This window comes from Mastomys coucha, unplaced genomic scaffold (genome assembly GCF_008632895.1).
Source record: "Mastomys coucha isolate ucsf_1 unplaced genomic scaffold, UCSF_Mcou_1 pScaffold9, whole genome shotgun sequence".
NCBI lineage: Eukaryota > Metazoa > Chordata > Mammalia > Rodentia > Muridae > Mastomys > Mastomys coucha.
The window spans coordinates 11,078,587-11,086,256 of record NW_022196915.1 but is presented as its reverse complement, the minus strand read 5'-3'; the positions used below and the strand labels follow the sequence as shown (position 1 = coordinate 11,086,256).

The following is a 7,670-nucleotide window of genomic DNA, read 5'->3' as shown; positions in this document are numbered from 1 at the left end:
CAAGTGCTGGGATTAAAGGCGTGTGCCACCACTGCCTGGCTCAATCTCCTGCCTTTTGATTCCTCTTGCAGAGGACAAGCTGAACTGCATTAGCCTTCAGTGTCCTGCTGAGCTCTGGCAGGCATTGTCCTTCCAGAGATAGTGCTCCCTGTGAAGTAGTCCCTCCTTAGGATGTTCTATCAAATCCTGAAAAGCTCTTTGCATCTCTTATGATGTCACAATGGTTGTGGCAACACCAGCTGTCCTTAGGGCTTCTGTTCAGTGACTATAAGGTTCATCCATAGGTATGTTGGCAAAACTGAGGAGTCTGCTTAAGAGAGAATAGGTAGCAGAGAGAGATTGGAAAGAGGCAGAAGAAAGCTGGACTTTCTCAGTATAACACAGCAAAGAAGAGATGGTCCCGGGAAGGGCACAGTGAGTCCTGGACAGGGACTGTGGAGCTCCCTGGAGGAGCTGGGCTTGAGCTGAGTCTTCCAGGAACAGGGCACAGAAAGTGGAGCCTCTGGAAAGCAAATAAAATTCCCTGCTTACCATAACCACTAAAAGTGAAGTACTCCAGAACATTAGCCTGTCTATCCCCAAAGCTAGGAGCTCACATGGCTGAAACTGTTGTGCTGGGAGATTCTTGAAGTGGGTTTTTTTCTTTGGTTTTTCGAGACAGGGTTTCTCTATGTAGCCCTGGCTGTCCTGGAATTCACTCTGTAGACCAGGCTGGCCTCGAACTCAGAAATCCACCTGCCTCTACCTCCCAAGTGCTGGGATTAAAGGCATGCGCCACCACTGGCCAGTGTACTGGGAGATTCTTGCTTTAACTTTAAATGGAACTTGGGCCTGTAACTTGGGTACAAATGGAGACCATCAGGAGGCTGGGAGGGAGACTAATGTGTCCCCATCTCAGGACAGGGCATTAGTGCACTTCACTCCCCACGGAGGGAGAGAAAAGTTCTCCTGATCAAGACCTTATGGCCTCAGGCTGTACAGAAGAACTCCTCTGACCACCTCTCACTGGCAGTGGCCCCCTTAGCTTTCTGAATCAGCAGTTGAGCGATCAGTACAGTTGAGGTGGTGGGAGGTAGCAGTGTGACAGCTAGCTAATGTAGCAGGTACCTACCAGTGGTTTAATTGCCTTCTTCTCCCAGGTCTGAGAAACTGCAGCATGAGTTGAAGCTGGCCATAGCCCAGGAAAGCCTCCAGCATAAGGAAGGAGCTGCTGCATCAGGAGCCACCTGCTGAGCCTCAACACCAGGAGCCACCTGCTGAGCCTCAGTCCCAGGAGCCACCTGCTGAGCCTCAGTCCCAGGAGCCACCTGCTGAGCCTCAGCATCAGGAGCCACCTGCTGAGTCTCAGCACCAGGAGCCACCTGCTGAGCCTCAGCACCAGGAGCCACCTGCTGAGCCTCAGTCCCAGGAGCCACCTGCTGAGCCTCAGCATCAGGAGCCACCTGCTGAGCCTCAGCATCAGGAGGCACCTGCTGAGCCTTGTTCCCAGCAACCACAGAATTCCTTGAATGGATTTTCTACCTCAAATTTGGTTTCCCCAGTGTGAGTATGCCCTTACTTCATCTAGCCAGTGAGCCAACCAGGCTGTTTCTGGGTCTGATTTTCTTTCCTTCCCTGGAGAGAACTGAGGAGACCAATGGAAACCAAAGTTGACTTGAAAGGATGACATTCTCTACTTCAGGATCAAGGCCTTCTCTGAAAAAGACACTCCCTTTGAACTATAAACTCAAAAATTCCAACTGAACTCCAGGTGATGCAACCCAATCTGATCTATGAGTCTGTTTGCCTTCTTCTTCCAGAAGAAAAGAAAGCATAAAAAATAAGCTGGAGGCACAGAAAACCCAACAACAACAAACAAACAAACAAACAAAAATGGAGACAAGAATTACTCAGAACGGAGCTATACACCAGCAAGTGGTCCTGGAGGGGGAACCACAACAACATGGAGGGAGGATGGTTGGTGAGCAAGAGTTACTCTGTCACTTTACTGTACAGGGCTTTGGCAGCCGGCTGAGTCCTCAGCTCCCTGTAAGTGGTGGGAAATCGATCATGGAAGACTTTACTGATATCATGTTGCTATCCAGACAGACCACACCCAAAGACACAGGTTTCTCTCACCAGGGCAGTGCTGCAGCAGACTGACATGCAGAAACATTGCTGAAGATAACATGCTACAGACATGATCACAGTCTTCTTTCCTCCTTCTAGTCATTTGGTCCAATGAGGAATCTCAGCTTCACACTTGGAGTCATGTGACCTGTCCTGAGAAAGGACTTGTAGAGAATATGTCAGTGTCGCCATTGTCCTGTCTGGATAACAGATGCTCCCAGGCATATGCTAATTGAAAGAACTAAGACGTGGACTACATTTAATAGAAACTGCCTGCTTGTACCACATCGTCTTCTTGGGCCAGATAGAACAAGGCAGTATATATTACACCAGCAGAGGGCGGTAATTGTTCAAGAAACATCGCTTAGTGTCTCAAAGGCGCTCTATGAATTTACAAAGCAGTGAGAAGCCCCTGGTGGATAGGGACTATCAGTCTTTGGCTGTGAGACTTCAGATAAAGTCCTGATGCTCAAGAGTTGTCTTGGGTGTGGCTGGATTATGCAAACATCAGCTGAAAGGTGTGTGTGAAAAAGATGCCATTCCAAAATTATCCAGAAGCAGGCTAGTACCCTATAGCCAGCTCAAAGAACGTGATTCACAGCCCCATAGATTATGAGGAGATCCAGATGAGTATAAGTGAAAGGAGCATGGGAATCTGTTGTCGATCATGTGACCATACATTTAGACAGTAACAGCAGATTTCTCCTGCAGGCAGCCTGACCTGAGTTTGCTGCCAGAGTTGTGCCTACAGCTGATGAGGTTCAGGCAGGACCCTCAGAGGACCTGACTCTATCAGCTAATTTCTGAATTTGGTGGTGGTGGTGGGGAAAACAGATCATAAGGACCCTTCAAGTTATTATTTTTTTAAAGATTTATTAATTTATTATATATAAATAAACTGTAGTTGTCTTCAGACACACCAGAAGAGGGCATCAGATTCCATTTCAGATGCTTGTGAGCCACCATGTGGTTGCTAGGATTTGAACTCAGGACCTCTGGAAAAGCACTCAGTGCTCTTAACTGCTGAGCGATCTCTCCAGCCCCATCAAATTATTAACCAGGTAGCTTTTCTTCAAGCAGAGAGAATTGCAATATATTACAAGTCTTGTTCTTCACCCCAAAGGTGACTGCAAATGGTATAATTTGGGGATGGTGAGGTATGCTAAAGAAGCAGATCTAGGGCTGGAGAGATGGCTCAGCAGATAATAGCACTGACTGCTCTTCCAGAGGTCCTAAGCTCAATTCCCAGCAACCACATGGTGGCTCACAACCATCTGTAATGGGATCTGATGTCCTCTTCTGGTGTGTCTGAAGGCAACAACAGTGTGCTCACTATATAAAATGAATACATCTAAAAAGAAAGTATGGTGCCCATCAAGAAGATGAACTTTCATGTTTGTTCCAACGTTTGAGCACAGAAAATGCCGTGGTCCAGGTATCGCTGAGAGGGACCTTTCCAAACTGAGACTGGGATTCCACTCTTACTGAAGATGCATGAGGGAGGGCTTTAGAGAAGTGCTGAGGCTCATCCAGAGCTGCTGGTGTCCAGGAGGAGTCTGAGAGTGTAAATAGCACTGTCCTGAGTGGATGTCAGGGATACTTCTATGGAGATGAGTAAAGTGAGTTCAAAAGACTAAGCCAAAGGCTGTAACATGTTACATCTTTATTCTTGCTGAGAACATGACATATAAAAGCCCAAAGAGGCATGGCTATATGTAGGGCACATGGACCATGTCACATGAGGAACCAGCATGGAACTGTCAAGGTAGGACCATGTTCAAATCCTAGACATCTCAAAACTTGAGACCAGCAGGAGTCCTGGAAACCAGGTGACCCCTCAACAAAGGTGATCAGTCACATACCTAGCACCTGGACCATCTCTTTATGCTAGTGAGGCACCTCAGTATCTTAGCTTTCAGCCAATGGCCTCTTCCTACCCTAGATATTCTCACCCCAAAACTATATCACCCTTAGTTTACCCTCGAAAATGTATGTTCAAACCCACCCCACATAAAGAAATATGAACAAACTAAGATCATCTCAGAGAGCTGCTTCATTAAAGATCAACTGAGAAGGACTTCTCTCTCTCTCTGCCCCACTGGCACTCACTCCCAACTGGATCAATCTGGACTCTGCTTCATCCTTCCAGTCCATTGTGCAGTAGCATCTGGACACCCTGAGAGGGAGAAAGCAGACGACAGGGAACCCCAACCTTGATCCCTGACTCTGCTTCTCCTTGCAGGTCTGGCATACAGGGGTGTCTCTGGAGGGGAGAGGCAGAATGTGGACCTGACCTCCACACCCTGTCCTCTCCAGTGTATCAGCAGCATCCATACACCCCGAAATGAGAGGTGGAACCTGGACTACAGCTATACTCCATTTGAAAAGACTTTTACACTTGGTGACAGTCTTGCTTCTGTGTATCCAATGGAAGCCAAATGCTATAGATCTGTGCTACCAAATCTGCAGAGAGAGAATCCTGCTTAGTATAACTTTTTGTGTTTTGGTTTAGGTTTTTGCCTTTGATTGTTTTGGGTTTGGTTTGGTTTGGTTATGTGAATGTTAGTTCTCCTTGTTATGTTTTTTTTCATAATTTGCTAAAGCTATCCCTGTTTATATCGACTGCCTTTTATAAGCCCCTTTTGAAAAAAATAATGCAGTATTTATGAATTTTTTTAAAAGTGATCTCCAGGGCTGGTGAAATAGCTCAGCAGTTAAGAGCGCTGACTGCTCTTCCAAAGGTCCTGAGTTCAAATCCCAGCAACCACATGGTTCGCAACCATCCATAATGAAATCTCTTCTTCGCACCCTCTTCTGGTATGTCTAACAATAAATAAAGCTTTGGCCTGGAGCAAGTGGGGCCAGAGCAAGCAATGGTCCTGAGTTCAATTCCCAGCAACCACATGATGGCTCATAGCCATCTGTACAGCTACAGTGCACTTATATACATAAAATAAATAAATCTTCTGAAAAAAAGTGATCTCCAACTCTTTACACATAATACTAGCTTCTTTAGTCAGGTGTGGTGTCACACACCTGTAACCACAAAACTCACAGACGGAGATGGATGTCTACAAGTTCCAGGCAGTCTGGGCTACACAAGGTGATGGTATCTTGGGTGTGGATAGCTTGGTCTACTGTATGGATACACACTTATGATGAAGAGCCATACTGACCCAATCTTGTCATGTATTTAGCAACACATGAAATATGGTACTCTCCAAAATTTTATGAAGTGGACATGTGGACCAAATTATTGAGAAATACATTTGTATCGCTTTATAGCTTCTCGGGAAATAAAAACATTAATTAAGGGAGTATAAAAGAAGTCAGGAAGTCAATACAGCATCAGTGATAAGCACACAACAGATATAATGAAATTCCAAGTCATGTAGCGAGGTAGCTTTTTACAGATGCTGTTGGCCTTGACCATGTTTTGGGTGCGCTGTTTGTTTTTAGAATTATTTATGTTTATTCTATCTGAAGGGGTGTCTTGTCTACTGTACAGCTGTGGCTACCCTGTTATTCCTTCAAAGGCCAGAAGAGGGAATCAGATCCTCTGTTATAGATGATTTTAGGCACCAAGTAGGTCCTCTGAGAGAGCAGCAAATGCTCTTAACCTATGAGCCATCTCTCCAGCTCCTGCACACTGCCTTTGTCCTCTAGCACATGTACTCTACTAGGTGGACTGGATCACCTCCAACATAACGGGGTCTGGAGACGTGTAGGGACAGGTGTGTGAGGCAGGCACTCTGACTGTCTTGGACTGCCAGGCATCTATCTGTGCAGGGCTCTGGTGTTCTCTCTGCTCTCTGGGGCTCACGATCTTGGCCCAGCAGTACTTCATGTCAGGGTTGGAGAAGGTCTGTCACCTCTCATCTAGGATGGCAATGTAGATTAGGCACATCTGATAAATTACAGAATTGAGATTATCCTCCTTGAGGCTGAAGTGAATTCTTGAAAACAAGAAAAGTTTCTTGATCTCAGCCGTGTTGGTGAGGAAGCTGCAGAGCAGCCACAGTGCATGGAGCTGCAGCACAGGCCACAAGTTTCTGGTGGAGAGCATGCCTGTGCAAGCCGGGGCATGAGAAGGACAGTTGAAGTTGCCCTTTTATCCTGACGGATCTCCGAAGATACTAAGGAAGTGTTTCTTCCAAGTGACTGTTTTATGATTCATGGAATGGGTCTGACTTTCTGAGACTAGAGGTGAGCCAGAGAGTTAAAGTGTGGAGGAAGCAATCCTGAGGGTTTCCAGACAATTGCTGACAACCCAGGGCTTTTAAAAACTCAACATCTAGAGAAGCAGGGTAGAGGCTTTGGTTACTCTCTGCCACAGGACACCTTATCTCCCTGAGCTGACCCTGACCCAGAAAGGACCATCTGCAGACACTGGGAAATTAGGTGAGACTTGGTTTAGGACATACTACCAAGATACTACTATACTGAGTTGGGTGTCCTTGTCCATCTTGGTACCTGGAAGGAACTTGGGCCTGGCTATGCCTTCCTCATCTGCAGGTCCTTGGCATAGTGTATGGCTGGTTTGGTAAATGCTCCCAGATGGGTAAAATAACCTGACTCACACTTGGGCAGGTAGATTATAGTTTCAGGGCTAGAGAGATGGCTCAGCGGTTGAGAGCACTGACTGCTCTTCCAGAAGCCCTGAGTTCAACTCCCAGCAACCACATGGTGGTTCACAACCATCTGTAATAGGATCCAATGCCCTCTTCTGGTGTGTCTGAAGACAGCAACACTGTATTCATATATATAAAATAAACAAATAAATCTTTAAAAAATAGTTTCATATCAGCCTTTCCCAGGCTAAACTGTCCTTAGTGCACCATGTGAACTGAGGCCCCTCCTTATCTCTCAGAGATAGCTAAACATCCCCAGTCTTGAAAGTATTATGTCAGCCAGTCTCAAGGACCATTCTTGGGGTGATCAAATTGCCAGCTGAGTCTCTTTGTCTAATCTGCCCTGTAATTGTTGTAGAAGATAAATGTTGTTCCTGACCTGGGATGTAGCTCAGTGGTAGAGCAGTTGCCTAGCACTCAAAATGCCCTAGGTTCAATCCTAGCCCTAGGAGCTACAGAGGAAGAAAATGCAAGAACTCAGTTACATCCAGAGGTGTAGAGTACAACAAAGGGGGAGTCTCCATGGAGGCTTTTAATCCTCCAACCTCCAGCCTCAACACATATCTCCAATGGACACCATTTATGAAACATGTATTTTCACTATGGCGATCATTGGTTCTTAGGGTGGAAAGAATCTACACAACATGAATAAAGCACAGATATATGGGTGTCTTCCCTGGGAACTTTATGGTATCAAGAACTAACCTCACACAAATGTTCTCGGGTCTTCCTGTGTGCTTGGGCAGGTGTATCCATAAACCCTCCATAATTTTTAAAATGTGACCCAGAAGACCATCTTTCAAGGATGACTTCTGTTACTAAAGTCTCAGGGCACCTTGCTGGTAAAACCAAAATGTTGGTCTACTTCAACTATACCCTGAAACCTGGCAATGTGGCTGTTCTCAGCGAGGCAGTGGTATGCATCACCAC

The 7,670-nt window shown here is 46.0% G+C and overlaps 1 long non-coding RNA gene across 1 annotated transcript; it reads left to right on the top strand.

The window, feature by feature from the left end:
* Positions 1 to 216: 216 nt before the first annotated feature.
* On the top strand, positions 217 to 4,411 carry LOC116084768. Its single transcript, XR_004116255.1, has 3 exons — positions 217 to 284; positions 1,140 to 2,627; positions 4,352 to 4,411. It is a non-coding gene; the product is annotated as an uncharacterized LOC116084768 (long non-coding RNA).
* Positions 4,412 to 7,670: the final 3,259 nt, after the last annotated feature.